Source organism: Etheostoma cragini, unplaced genomic scaffold (genome assembly GCF_013103735.1).
Source record: "Etheostoma cragini isolate CJK2018 unplaced genomic scaffold, CSU_Ecrag_1.0 ScbMSFa_98, whole genome shotgun sequence".
In the NCBI taxonomy this organism is placed as follows: domain Eukaryota; kingdom Metazoa; phylum Chordata; class Actinopteri; order Perciformes; family Percidae; genus Etheostoma; species Etheostoma cragini.
Window position 1 is genome coordinate 18,097 of NW_023269624.1, and position 13,914 is coordinate 32,010.

The 13,914-nt window shown below is 39.1% G+C and overlaps 4 non-coding genes and 1 pseudogene across 4 annotated transcripts; 4 read left to right on the forward strand and 1 right to left on the reverse strand.

Moving 5' to 3' along the window:
• Window positions 1-885: 885 nt before the first annotated feature.
• LOC117941570 lies at window positions 886-1,101 on the forward strand. The gene has a single exon (XR_004655924.1). It is a non-coding gene; the product is annotated as a small nucleolar RNA U3 (small nucleolar RNA).
• Window positions 1,102-2,505: 1,404 nt separating this feature from the next.
• trnam-cau lies at window positions 2,506-2,577 on the reverse strand. Its single transcript has one exon. It is a non-coding gene; the product is annotated as a tRNA-Met (tRNA).
• Window positions 2,578-4,415: 1,838 nt separating this feature from the next.
• On the forward strand, window positions 4,416-4,531 carry LOC117941572. The gene has a single exon (XR_004655926.1). It is a non-coding gene; the product is annotated as a U5 spliceosomal RNA (small nuclear RNA).
• Window positions 4,532-8,258: 3,727 nt separating this feature from the next.
• On the forward strand, window positions 8,259-8,340 carry trnas-cga. The gene has a single exon. It is a non-coding gene; the product is annotated as a tRNA-Ser (tRNA).
• Window positions 8,341-12,466: 4,126 nt separating this feature from the next.
• Window positions 12,467-12,730, forward strand: LOC117941577 (annotated as a pseudogene).
• The last annotated feature ends 1,184 nt before the right edge of the window (window positions 12,731-13,914 follow it).

The window sequence follows — 13,914 nt, forward strand, 5'->3', positions numbered from 1 at the left end:
CTCCAACTTCTTGAGAGGTTTAAGTTATGTTAAATTACTTCTTTTATTAAGATGGGCTGTTAGGTTTTACAGTGCAGAGTTGGCTCTCTACAGGTTTATAAGAAATAAACATCCCTGGGTGGACTTGAACCACCATCCTTTCAGTTATAAACTAACTGCGCTGACCTATTACGCCACAGAGACTGCGCCTGGCTGATGCTTGATGAGCGGGAGCTCAATGTTTAAGCCACAAGCATTTGCTTTATGGCTTTTTGAGGTTGAGCTTCACATGCATGCTTATAAGGCTATTATCCTGTTAGTGTAGAAGCTGGCCGTGCATTGTATTGTTCTTACATGTCAATTGGATTCTGACTTTGAATTCAAATTTTTGAAGTTATTTGAGCGCAGACTTTTAATCGTACCTCTTTTGCTCCATAAACAACCACCACAGTTTTTCCTTCATTTAATTTCAGAAAGTTCTGGCACATCCAGCCGTTAATTTTTTCAATGCACTTAGTCAGTTTATGTATTGGACTATATATCACCCCTGGCAATAAGGTTATGTAAATTTTTGCGTTGTCCGCATAACTATGGTAATTTATTTTTTTGTTCTCAATAATCTGGGCCAATGGAAGCATGTTAAGAATCAGTATTAATACAAAGAAAGGACTGGAGCATTTATTGTAGAGAATAAGTAGGCTGACACTGAAGTATAGAGACAACAGTGACGGAAAATCTAATTCTACAAATCTACATATCGGTCTTCTTAAAAATTTAAATAGATTTTCTCACCTCAGAGTCATCTGGAGCATGTAACAATTAGCTTCTGTCCCTCTGAACGCTGAGTGACAATCACTCTGCAGTGAATGAGATGCAGTTTCCCCCCCCCCCCCCCTCAGTCTAACCAAGACTACACTTTCAGGGATAATTTCTAAAGTTTCTGACTTGAGGAATGTGTTTCTAAAGTGTTTGGTCTCGCTGACCATGATGATGAGTTGTGATCTTCCTTTCTGAGCATGATGCTGACAGAGTGTAACGATTCACTTCATATGTTCTCTGTCTTTGATGATTTTTCTTTGCTTCTTAATGGAGCATTGAGGAAAGGAATATGATAAGAGTGGTATTGGTGGAAAAGTAATGTGAACAAACATGATAACATGTGCTAAGCTATTTAATTAATTACAGTAATTGCCAATCTTTAAATATTTGTCTTGTCCATGGTGGACAATGTCACTTGAAAGAGGTCAGGGTTACCTCAGTGACCTCCTCCAGGGAAATTGACAACAATCCCCCTTCATCCTCCACCTCTGCCTCTACCACAGAGGACGTGTCAGCTGGATTTAGGAGTTCCATAAAATGCTCCTTCCACCGACCTATTACCTCCTAAGTTGAGGTTGACTACGTCCTATCCTTAATGTGCACAGCTTGGATGACTCGTTGCTTCCCTCTCCTGAGGTGGTGAATGGTTTTCGAGAAGCACCTTGGTGCTGACTGAAAGTCCTTATCCATGTCTTTTCTGAAAACCTCCCTTGCTTTACCTCTGTCACAGCAGAGGCTGCAGTCCTTGGGGCCCATCGGTACCTTGCCACTGCCTCCGGAGTCTGCAGGGATAACATATCCCGGAAAGAGTCTTTCTTCAGTCGGACGGCTTTCCTGACTACTGGTGTCCACCAGGGTGTTCGCTGGTTACCGCCCTTTGAGGCACCTAAGACCCTAAGACCACAGCTCACCACCGCAGCTTCAGTAAAGTAAACTTTGAACATTGTCCACTCAGGTTCAATGCCCCCAGCCTCCACAGGGATGCACGAAAAGCTCCGCAGGAGGTGCGAGTTGAAAGTCTGTTGGACAAGGGCCTAAAGCAAAGACACTAATGTATTTTTTTAATTTGCGGTAGTCTGATGTAAAACTACAGCAGTAGTGCTACTGTATTTATTTGTCAGTTCATGTTATAGAAGCATAGAAATGAAATGGAAAAATAAAATATCTCTAAAAACTTATTACCATATTTCATTTTATAGAAATATTTTACATTTTATATATTATGCTTTTAGCCGTGAAGGTAATAAAAAAATGTGACATGCTTTTCAGCTGTGTAAATAACTTATTGAGAGTTGTAGAGACAAACAACCTGGATGACCTGTAATTTTCTAATGTTAAACTCAGACAAAACTGAAGTTAAACAATAAAAACAGTAAAACTGAATAGTTCTTGGGCCCAAGCACCTCCGTGACCCAAAGAGATAGTTACTCTTGATGGCATCACCCTGGCCTCCAGCACCACTGTGAGGAATCTTTTCACCTACGTAAAATTGCAAAATAAACATTTGTATAAATATTAAATGTATTATATTCCTGTTCCATGGGTGTTATGCCAGGTGTCAGCACTGTACTCTCCATTTTAATCTTGACATACCATTAAGTTTACTTTTCAGCAGCTCATTTCACTCAAGACACTTGCAGCAACAGATGTTTTGCCAAACATCAACAAACTGGAAATAGACTTAATGCTGATAGAAAGCATAGGAAGTAGCAGAGGATGGTTTCGATCCATCGACCTCTGGGTTATGGGCGCAGCACGCTTCCGCTGTGCCACTCTGCTCTGCTGCCCATGCTCGGGGGATGGAAATTTCTGGGATTCACATTTTGAGGGACGGCGGCAACAAAGGTTGCAGTGTTAAACATTTTGGTAGACCTTGCAACTATCATTTATGTGAGCTTCCTGCTTACCTTGAGGAATCTTGAAGGAGTCTACTGAATGAGCCAATACCTTGTTAAAAAAATGTTATAAACACCCTTCTTAGGGTTCATTACTACCCTGATAGTAATTTTTATCTGACATTGTTTATTTTAGAAAATTGTAACCAGCATTAAGTGAGTAGTTTAAGGTCTGTGTGAATATGGGCTGAGCATTTACCTCGGCTTAACTTGTAAACATTTTCTTTGGCATATTCACTCTAAAGAGCCATTACCCCTACCCGGTCTGTTCAAATCCAGGTGCTGGAAAATCTGTGATTCACGTTTTGAGGGAATGGGATCTGCATGTGCTTTCTTACCAGCAAGTTTCTGGAGGTCCAAATGGCATCTTTGATGGCGGCCAGGGTCAGCCACTGATTTGCAAAGTCACATGCTGGTATCTGTTTCTTTGGCCTCAGCCCATACAGCACTAGCTGTGCTGTGAGGACCTCCCTTGCTGGTAAGTAGAGGGAATTGCAAGGAGCCCACAGGTCTACGGCAGAGCGTCCCTCCCAGAGCAAATGCCTCAAAGCCAGCCCCTGCACTGGACTCACTGGATCCCGCTCCTGCACAACTGAAATGAGATTTGTTAAAAACATACAGTTCATCTTGCTCAAGGTGAAAACGTTTTAAAAAGTTCTAGATAAAAGCACAGGTTTGGATGTAGGATTAAAGACCCAGGTACTTTAAGATCAGAGGGTAAGATCTTCAATCTTCAGAGGTATGATGCCATCCAGAACTGTGCCATAGCTGCACTCTTAGGATTTCTGGATTTGTCTATTATTTATATCATAGCAGTGCAATCATTTTGCCCAGGTTGGATTTCCAGGCACCGCAGTTGCATTTACAGATTTTGAAGCCATTTACAACATTAACATTACATTTTTTACCCAGATTTATTCTTTTATTCAGTGATATTTCAATTTCCTCGCGGGAGTCATCCCAAAAGGATTAATAAAGATAAGTCTAAGTCTATCTCAGAAAAAAAGTCCAAAAAATCTGAAAATCTTCAGAAGATGTAGCTCAGTGGTAGAGCTCATTAGAGTCTTTAAAAGAAATGCAAAAGATATTACCTCCTGGGGTAATCTGACTAGTAGGGTTATAGAACGTTGTGGTAGACTAAGACCTCCTGTGACACAAACTAAGCGTTATGCTCTCTCTTTTACACCTCATGCTATCAGACAGCACAACAAGCACTTTAAATGTACATGTTTTACAGTCGCCATTTTACTTTATTTATGTAATAAATAAATATACTAGTGTAGTATATTTTTGTAGAATATTTATTATATTACGCTCCAGTTTTTATGGGTGTTATGGCGGGTATCAGCACTGTAGTTTCCATTTTTATGGATGAAATAAATTTGTGATGCCATTAAGTTTACTCTTCAGCAGGCAGAGACATTTCACTTCAAACACTTGCAGCATCAGATGCTTTGTTAAACATCAACAGACTGGAAATAGACCTTGCCACTATCTTTTATGTGAGCTTCCTGATTACTCACACATTGGTTATTCACATGTAACACTTGTGATTGGCTGGTGTTTTAAAAACAGGACATTGTGAGTACAGATATAAACATCAGTAAGGAGTCTACCAAGTTGCCTCTTATCATTTTAGTTTGGACACCCAGTGAGGCTTACTGCAATGGTTTGGACTGGGTCGACTATGGATTTCTGCTGCTCTCGAGCAGACGGCAGGACTCACTCTGGTTTCTCTTTATAACGCACAAGTCTTTCGCCTTTTACTAAAGACTTCATTGAAGGGGAACCCCGATGAGTTGAAACTATTTTTGGTGGGCTTTGCTGTTTGGCCGAGCCTTTTGTACTTTGTGAAAATTAAGCAGCTCCTATTGCTTCCTACAGGTGTTTCTGGCTCTGGAGCTGTAGAGTCTGGATCTGTGGTTGGATACACCTGCTGCCTCCATGTTCCTGCTCGACACCTTCTGCTGCAAATCTCAATGTCTCTTTCTTTCTCTCTCTGTCTCTTTTCACCCCCAACCGGTCGATGCAGATGACCGCCCACCCTCATAAAACATCAGCCAGGCGCAGTCTCTGTGGCGCAATAGGTCAGCGCAGTCGGCTGTTAACTGAAAGGATGGGGGTTCAAGTCCACCCAGGGACGTTTGTTGGTTAATTAACCTGGAGTGAGCAAACTCTGGGATTTATCCTTCTGCAGAAGACCATAGAGCAGCCCAAAGATAATCCAAGTGACCTTATGTCTATCAGCTCAGGGCGTTATCCTTCTGCAGAAGACCATAAAGATAACCCAAGTGGCCTTATGTCTATCAGAAGGTACATTTCTGCAAACCATGTACATATTAATCTTTACAGTCATTGGTATGCAGGTCACTTGATGTAGTACAAGCAAATATATAAGGAATACAACCTCTGTCTGTCCTCAAGCCCCAGGAACTTTGTTTGCTGTTCCAACACTAGCATACCGTGACCACCATATACTAGTTGCCCCTCTTGCTCCATCAGCACCTCTACCTGCCAGCGATCGCCCTGCTTCTAAGGCAAGGTTTAATAAGAGGAAGGTAGAGTGCAACACTTGCGGGTACTGGGCACAGCCAATATCAAGGCACTAGATACTGCCCAAATACAGAAACACTGTCAAAAGAGTTGTGGTTGGATCAGATTAAAACATCAAAAATGTAAATGTATAATCCATCCATCCATCCATCTTCATCCGCTTATCAGTTCGCATATAATGTAAATAGAAAATGTAAATAGTTAGATTTTACTAAGCATACAATACTATTATGTATTGTGATTTATATGTTATGTGAGTTTTACTCTTTGTACAGAATTAGTTTTGTTGATTCTCTTATTTTCCTACCTGGCGCAAAAACGTTTGTATAGTCAGTCATTTCTTGGGCTTAACAACATTATTCGTTACCTAAAGACATCTTTTTTTGTTGAGATCAATAATGTACTAAAGTTGGCATGTTTATATTAATTGGCTTCATTTCAATATTATTCAAAATTATAGTGTATACACAGCTGAGCATATGACGTGTCTTTATACACCCTACTTCCCTGCAATGATTACTGTATGACATACTTGCTTTTAGAGAAAAGAGAACTAAAAATGCTTGGTTTTACCTGTCATACATTGTTTAAAGAAAAAGAAAATGATTTATTACTAAATAATACTTATTATAAAGACTAACTTTTAATATTGACCAAATATAGTAGGATTACTAAATGTATGCAGTCCTATAAACAGATATATATATATATATATATATATATATATAGTTATTATATATTGTTCAAAAGTCAATATAAATGTTATAAATTAATTGTATAATATAATAGCAAATAAATTAAAATCTGACTTAACAGAAACTATAAAACTCTTATACTTTGTGAGTAAATTAGCATCTTTCTCATATTTTTTCTCATTTCCTCTTTTTTCCTAATTTTTCCTCTTTTTCTTTCTTCCCTCCCTCTTCCCCTTTTTCCTCTTCTCCCCCCCTCCACCCTTACAGACTATTGCTCCCCAGCTTTTTTGGGATGACTCTCGCAAGAAAATTGAAATATGTTGTGTATGGCTTTAAAACCTGTAAATGGCTGGAAATCAAACCTGGGCAAAACGATTGCACTGCTACACAACATTCACCGCAAATCTTGTTACACAGACTGAAAAGAAATACCTTGGTAGCAAAAACGTGCAAATCGTAGTGCACTGCCTGTGTCTGTGGATCCTCGGGGAGGCAGCTTGATTGATTGATATGCTCCCTCATTTGTACAATAACAATCAAACCCAGGTCAACTGATTGGAAGGTAGCTATGCTCACCACTGTACCACTATCGCTGGACAACGTAACGTTCACGGAAAATCTTGTAACACATCTGGGCATTGAGACTCAAAATGGGCTCTATCACTGAGCTACAGCCCCTTAAGATTTTCAATTTTTTTTTAGAATTTTTGGTGAGATCACGGAATAATAGAAGAAACCTGGGTGGAATATGTAATGTTAATGTTGTGTATGGCTTCAAAACCGGTGGGTGGCGGGAAATCAAACCTGGGCAATTGTGTGGTTACTTGCTTTATTTGTGAAGATTGGCCAGAAAGTTTACTCGCCCAACCCGATTTGATAAAACATTAGATCTCTGTTATAGTACAAATAAGGGACCATATCAATATTACAAGCTGCCTCCACGAGGATCCACAGACACAGGCAGCGCACTACGATTTGCACTTTGCCCGTGTCTGTTAACTACTACTAACCAATTGAAAAGTTTATCAACAGAGCAGAAAGAAGCAGAAAGGCAACAGATGTGTTACTTTTTGACTATGATTTATACCATAGCAGTGCAAGCATTTAGCCCAGGTTTGATTTCCAGCCGCAGCAGTTGCATTTACAGGTTTTGAAGTCATAAACAACATTAACATTACATGTTTTACCCAGTTTTCTCCTTGTATTCAGTGATATTTCAATTTCCCTGCGGTAGTCATCCCAAAAGGATTAATAAAGATAAGCCTAAGTCTTTCTCAGGAAATAGTCAAAAAATGTTGATAATCTTCAGGGGATGTAGCTCAGTGGTAGAGCGCATGCTTTACATGTATGAGGACCTGGCATCTCCAGCAGGTATTATGGTAGTCTTTAAAAGAGCTGCAAAAGGTATTACCTCCTGTGGTAATCTGACTGGTAGACAGCACAACAAGCACTTTGAACGCACATGTTTCTATTTACTGACTTTGCAAAGGGGAAAAGTGCCGAAAAAGTATTCAGCAGTCTTTTTCCGACCTTTCATCCCCTGCATAGCCGTATTATTAAGTGGGTGTACACAGAAAATTGATTAACATAATGGGTTTAGTATGTAGTTGTTTTACATGAATGTGGGCTTAAACATAATTGTTTTACATAAAAGTGGGTTAGTACATCATATTATCTGCTATACTATTGGTAAAAGAGAAACTGGGTGTGCTAAACAAGTTTTAAGGTTAACATAGTTCACTAAAGTTTTAATAAAGAAACAATAGCTTATTCACACAGTCACAGCTGCAAATCAATCTTATCTTAGTGTCCGGCTCCCCTCGGTCTCAGTGTTCTTCATTTTTTAAGGTTTCAAAATATTCACATGATAACTTTTAAACAATAATACTTGTTCAGGTTTCATAAAATAGAACTCTGTTTAGTCTCCACAGTGTTACAGCGGGTATGAGTTTCACTGTAGTTTCCATTTTTATAGATGAAATAAACTTTACATGCCATTAAGGTTTCTCTTGAGCAAGTGGAGACATTTCATTTCAGACACTTGCAGGATGAAGAAGAGGGTGAGGAGGATGAAGCAGCGGGTGAAGAGCATGAAGAAGAGAGTGAGGAAGAAGAAAACATAAATGGGACAGGGAGAAGAACAGCCAGAGGGACAGCAAGTGGATCCATGTGGATCAAATCAGATGTGGATTAGATCTCTGTTATGGAGCAAATAAGGAAGCATATCAATCAATCAAGATGCCTCCACGAGGATCCACAGACACAGGCAGTGCACTACAGTTTGCAATTTGCAAACAGGTTTAGCACTGCATTACAGGTTGTTTTGGCCGAGTGGTTAAGGCGATGGACTCGAAATCCATTGTGGTCTCCCCGTGCAGGTTCGAATCCTGCTGACAACGAGAGGCTTTCTTAAAGAGGGGTAGCAAACCCATGACACAATATTGTAAATCACAGGTTACCCAATTGCAGATGTTCCTTCATGAGCAATATTGTGTTATCATATAGGTACTGGAAGCTACCAAGCTATTTCTTTTCAGTCTGTGTTACAAGATTTGCAGTGAACGTTGTATATTTTACCGAGGTTTGATTTCCAGCCATTTACAGGTTTTAAAGCCATACACAACATATTTCAATACCCTTGCAAGAGACATCCCAAAAGGATTAATAAAGAAACTTCTAAGTCTATCCCAGAAAAAAGTCTAAAAATTCAGAAAATCTTCAGTGGATTTAGCTCAGTGGTAGAGCTCATGCTTTACATGTATGAGGACCTGGCATCTCCAGCAGGTATTATAGTAGAGTCTTTAAAAGGTCTAGGCGATCGCTGCAACTCCTCGCTCCCTAACTATAATCTTAATCAATGAGGAGAGTTTTAAATTTCCTCTTAAATGTGGTTATCTACATAACTTGCGTACACAGTTCTCTATTCTGTCAGGGCTTACCTCTGTCTCCCCCACCTCTTTATCTGTCTCTTGTTATTACTCAGCGCCAGCTGATGCTAGAAGTATTATGCTTTTGGGTCGTCTGTCTATCTCGACATACTTACGCACTTCCCATTCTTGTGAATGTGATAACACAGGACCCCCATGGAGGGGCTTTCTTCAAAGTTTGCTAAAACATTCACATGAACTCGCAGATCAATTCATGAGATTTTGGAGGTCATTTTGAAGAGATTATTACCCTTAACCTGATTTCCATGGTGCGATAAATCATGATATAACTGCTGTAAAAGATGTTGACAGTTCCATGATAAGTAATGTTCTTGAGGAAAATCATGTTCTTGCAGTTTACTGTCTATTTTGACAAATCAACATCCACTACCCTGTCAGGACACTGTAGTAATGCTGTCTTTCCAGTGATGTGATTGGTATTTTGATCATATCCATCGGTTGCATGGACGGGACTTCAATACCCCCGGTTCCACCGCCTGATCGCTGTCTTGTCTTTGTCGTTCGGCGACTATTTGGGCTCACACCTAAACACACCAGAAGCCGAAAAATCCCGCTGCACCTCAAAAGTGCTGTCAAGCACTCCCAGCTGTGCGTTTGCAGAAGAGCGCCATGTTTTCTTTTAGCTTGGAAAAAGGCTTTAGCTTATGACAAGGTAAACAAATTGCACCTTTGTGCTACTCATTAGTGTGCTCATTTCAGTTATGTATCATAGCACATCCTTAGAGCTAATGGCCCTCATTTATCAACCTAACGTAGAAACCAGCCCAGATATGACCGCAGAAATCCTCTTACGACAGGCTTCACGTGAGATTCATTAAAAGTTCGTATCACACCAATCAGAGAGTAAGAATGATCGTTTATTGATAAATGCAGCAGCTGGAAAGCGACTTGATTTTGCCACTAAGAAGTGATCACAAGAGTCACTCTTTTCCATCACCTTCAATAAATAAGCAGATTATTCTATCCTTACCTCAATTTATATGCAAAGTAGTCTCATTCAGGACCCTAAGCAAGAATCATAAACCTAGACCAACGACAGAGGAGAGTCATGTCCTGCTCATTGTTCCTCATATCTTTTCCCAGTTTTTTCTATTGCATACAGTTGAAGTAGGATATGAAAAATTGCCAACATGGTCTTCTACAATTTTGCTTGCTCATAATCTTGGTTAATTTAATGATAAACTGGACTGTAAATTACAGATTAGATCCTTCCCTCAGGGCTCGGTCAAAAGTGACAGTAGAAAAGCCTAGTTTCCACCATCGATTGGACGATAGACAACCTTTGCCAAAATTGGGAATTGAATTTTGGTTAGAAGGAAATACAGCTTGAATTTGTCATTGACTTGAAAGGCTATGGTCAGGTAGATTGTCATAGGGTCTTTTCATGGCTCAACTGCCCGATTAAGTTTCATTTCACAACAGGAAACATTTGATACAAAATATTTTTACCAAAACACAGACTTGATTTTGTCAGTAAAAAGTGATATTAAAATTGGGGACAGGGGGAATTTTCAAGCCCCACCTGCCCCATCACCCCAACACAGTGCTAATAAAATACCCAACAAGCTTAAAATGCTTCCCCCTGTTTAGTTCTGACTCTGGGGAAGGAAGGCAGACCTGTCCCAGATGACCTGAGAGGTCTGGGTGGTTCATAGTGTAGTAGCAGATCAGAAATGTATTTTGGCCCTAAACCGTTTAGGGATTTATAAACTAGCAAAAGTACTTTGAAATCAATTATTTAAAGGTACAGGGAGCCAATGTAAAGACTTCAGAACTGGAGCAATGTGATCCTGTCTCTTTGTCTTAGTGAGGACCCGAGCAGCAGCTGTCTGTTTGATTTTTTAGGGAGACCTGTAAAGACCCCGTTGCAGTAGTCAAGTCTACTGAAGATGAAAGCATGGACAAGTTTTTCCAAATCCTGCTGACACATGAGTACTTTAACCCTTGATATATTCTCAAGGTGATAATAGGCTGACTTTGCAATTGTCTTAATGTGGCTGTTAACATTCAAGTCTGAGTCCATGACTAGACCAAGATTTCAGTCTTTGACTGTTGTTTTCAACATTGTTGTTTGAAGCTGAGCGCAGACTTTTAATCGTTCCTCTTTTGCTCTAAAAACAGACACCTCATTTTTCCTTCATTTAATTTCAGAACATTCTTGAACATCCAGCCGTTAATTTGTTCGATGCACTTAGTTAGTTTTTGTATTGGACTGTAGTCCCCTGGGGCCAGTTGTTCAAAACATTTAATCTGGATCAAAATGATCCGGGTTTGGAAATCCCATTTCTTCCTATCCAGGATCAGGTAATCCGTCTTACTTTTATGCCGGTTTTTCACAGCAACATTGGATTAGATCACCCTGATCCAGATACACAGTTTTCAAGATTACCAAATGTGGATCACCAGTGCTCTAAATAGGAAAACATATCACAATGTGGGCTACCAGCTACTTACAGAACAGGTAGAGGAGTCAAGATGGGGTCACTCTAAGTGTTTTTTTTTTAGATAAAACACAAACATAACACCCACTTCCATTTATAATTTTCTTTTATGACCCCTCATCTAAGCTAATACAAATAAAAAACTAATATACATTAACAAATACATTGTGGAAATTTTTGAAAACGTCTTAAAAAAAAAAAGTGAAGTAGTAGTAGTAGAATGTTGAGGGTTCTTCCTCATCTAAGGAGGAAAGACGAGACATTTGTATTAGATTGTTTCCTTGAAATTAATATACGGTGATGAATGAGATATATATTATTATTTTGTATTTCTTTTTTTGTTATTTAAATCTGTTTGGGGGATTGTTTCATGAGGACAAGATCATTTTTATTTTTATTTTATTTTTTACTTTACTAAACTTAACTAAGGTTAATAAACAAGTCAAGTGCAAAATATAAAAAGTTTATACACTAAATGATACGAATGTATTCTTTGACCAATTTAAAGTTTTACTAGGTTTTTGTGCTGGAATCCACCTTGAAATCCACCTTGAAATCCTACCCCCCTGTTGGGATCAGGCGGACAGGTTTTTTGGATCAAAGTTATCCAAATCCTACAGACAAGTTTTTAACAACACAAACTGAAGGTTTGATCCAGATTAAAACTAGGATTGGATTCCCTGATCTAATCTGATTTCAGATTCCTTCTTTCCCTTTTGAACAACCCATTTTCAATTTGATCCAATCCAATAACCAAAATCCGATTAGTTTACCTTTGAACAACTGGCCCCTGGCGATAAGGTTATGTAAATTTGTGTGTCGTCTGCATAACTTTGGTAACTTATTTTGTTGTTTTACATAATCTGAGCCAGTGGAAGCATGTTAAGAACCAGTTTTAATGCAAAGAAAGGACTGGAGCATTTATTTTAGAGAATAAGTAGACTGACACTGAAGTATTGAGACAACAGTGACTGAAAATCTAATTAGATCTACATATCGGTCTCCTTAAAGATCTAAATAGATTTTCTCACCTCAGAGTCATCTGGAACACGTAACGATTAGCTTCTGTCCCTCTGAACCCTGAGTGACAATCACTCTGGAGTGAATGAGATGCAGTTCCCCCCCCCGGTCTAACCAAGACTATACTTTCAGGGATAATTTCTAGAATTTCCACGTTGAGAAATGTGTTTCTAAAGTGTTTGGTCTCGCTGCCCATGATGATGATGATGATGATGATGATGATGATGATGATGATGATGATGATGATGATGACTAGTGACATTCCTTTCTGAGCATGAAGCTGACAGAGAGTAATGATTCACTTCATATGCTCTCTGTCATTGATGATCATTCTTTACTTCTTTGTGGAGTATTGAGGAAGGGAATATGATCAGAGTGGTGGTAGCAGATATGTGGAAACCTAACTTGAGTAAAGATAATTAAAAATGTAAAGCTTTTGAATTAATTGAAGTATAGGTAGTCTTAGAGCATGTTTGTCCATGGTGGACAAGCTTACTTGAAAGGATTAACACCTACTTTCTTGACTTTGTAATGCCTTATGTCCAGTGAAAAAATGAAAACTGAGTTAAGCCATTATTTATTTTTATTTCTACCTTTGCTTTTCCTCCTTTGACATGTCAAAAAGGTGCGTGGTTTGAAAGCCCATCTCAACACATCCATGTTCCACTCCCACAGGTGTTCCCACTTGACTAATCAGACAGAGTGGCCTTTACAGGCTCAGCTTGATGAGCTTCATGAAAACCACAACTCAGTGATGACAACCTCTCAAACTAAATAGTACCTGTGGATCGAGTTAGTGGAGCTCTGAGCCAACAGGATGGGGGGGGGAAATCAGGGTTCTACCTCCAGATGAGGGACAACTCTGTCTGGCTTATTTATGTAGCATGGAAGCTACCGTTAGCTAAATAGCCAACGGCCGGGCCAACTCACAATCAGACTGAAAATTGTTCTTCAAAAAATGCTAATAAACAGTAAAAAAAACAACTAAAAATAAAAATGCAATATATTTCTTGTCCTGCCTGTGCACCACCTGTCTGTACTTTGTATATCACATTGCACTTTTCTGGTTAGACACAAACTGCATTTTGTTGTCTTTGTACTCTGCACAATGACAATAACGTTGAATCTAATCTAATAAAAAAAAGATGGATGTCTTTGCACAAGAGCGGTACACACAAGTATGCACCGTTTGGGACGTCATTTTCTCTAACTCCAGTAACTGTGTGTGCTCAGCAACTTCCTATTTTTTAACCCTTTGAGACCTAAGATTTTTTTTATAGCTCATTGTCTGTCAGCTTCTATTTTCTATAAAAGCTTGTAAAACATCAACCCTGGTGTCTACAGTCAAGATATCAACATTATTTTTTTCAGAACAAACTGGGTTATTAGAATATCTGTGCTGCACTGAGGTCACTTGAATGTTAAAAATGGTTGTAGGACCTTAAAGGGAACATTGTGGGAAATTACACTCAGGTATTATGATTACACTTAGGTACTGTGAATAAACTTATGCATAAGCAAATGAAACAAAGCTCATGTCAGACACTGAATAAAAGAGAAATAT